Source organism: Galeopterus variegatus, unplaced genomic scaffold, assembly GCF_000696425.1.
Source record: "Galeopterus variegatus unplaced genomic scaffold, G_variegatus-3.0.2 Scaffold14117, whole genome shotgun sequence".
In the NCBI taxonomy this organism is placed as follows: Eukaryota; Metazoa; Chordata; class Mammalia; order Dermoptera; family Cynocephalidae; genus Galeopterus; species Galeopterus variegatus.
The window spans coordinates 30,641-32,025 of NW_007740228.1; positions in this window are offsets into that span (position 1 = coordinate 30,641).

Sequence of the window (1,385 nt, forward strand, 5' to 3'; positions counted from 1 at the left end):
TTTGATACCAAATGGTGACAAGGTGGGCATGTTTGGGAGAATAGAAGACATTGTCCACTTGTCTGAAGGGACATTCTCTCCCCTTCTACTAGTTTCCTCAGGTCACTCCAAAACACTTTCCATTGTCACATCTACCCTCTGTCTCTGACCCTTCCTCCCTCCCTATTATAAAGGCCCTTCTAATTAAATTGGTCTCACCTGGATAGTCCAAGATCATCTGTGAAAGGACGTAGTACCCGAGCTTATAAGAGGACAGGACCCGAGCTGACAGTTCGCCAGAGAAGTTCCACTTTATGCAAGGACTGTACGTATATTTATAGGGAGCTGCGTTCCAGGTTTGGATAGGGGGTGGCTGGGCGTAACTGATTGGACGGGGCTGGGCAGGAAGTGAGCCCTGACCTGTGACTGGTTGAGGTTTTGGTACCGGTGGGCTTTTACTGCGGCGAAGAACCCGGAAGGGCTCCATATTGCCAGGGAGTGCCTTCCCCCTCCCCCTCCTCTTGAGTGCCCATGGTGTCCTTACAATCTGCAGATCTAAAAATCCTTGACTTAATCATATTTTCTAAGTTCTTTTTGCCATAGATGGTGACATTCTTAGAATCCAGAGATTAGGACGTGGATATCTTTGGGNGATGTGGGTGAAAATATTCATGGTCAAGACACATTTGAACCCAAACTTGAAAATCTTATAATTTGCTATGTTGAAAAGCTGCCAGTAGATGGCAAACAACCCCTGCAATAAACCAAAGAGAGAGACCTGGAAAAGTAAGAGTCATACTGGCCCATTATCAATAGGGAACCCTTAAGGGTACAGTGGGGTCTCCTGTGTGACCTGGAACTGCTGGAAGGAGCTGCCAGTGTGGTGAGCTGTGGGGAACCCGCTCTGTGCTCTGTAATCAGAGGCTGGAAGCCTGGCCTTGCCCCTCTGCTCACTGCCTTGTCTATGTCCACAAATAACCAAATGCTATGGACTGAATCGTGTCCCTGTAATTCATATGGGGAACCTTAACCACAAATGTCGCTGTATTTGGAAATAGATCCTATCAGGTGGTAGTTATAGTTCTAGAGAATGATAACTCATGACTGTTCTCTCTCGAGGAAGGTTCTTCCCACATGAAAAAGGGCTTTCTTTGCTTGTGTTCTTTCTTCTGTATGAGAATGGGGGATAAAGCAGGTCTTTAAGCAAACTCTGAGAAAGACCCTCCTATGTATGCCACCCTGAACCTGAACAGAGTTGGTCCTGGATTCACTTAGGGAAGTAGGGTTTGTGTCAGAGAGAGAGAGAAGGAGAGAAAGAGAAAGACAGAGAGAAAGAGAGAGAGAGAGAGAGAGAGAGAGAGAGAGAGAGAGAGAGAGAGAGAGAGAGAGAGAGAGAGAGAGAGAGA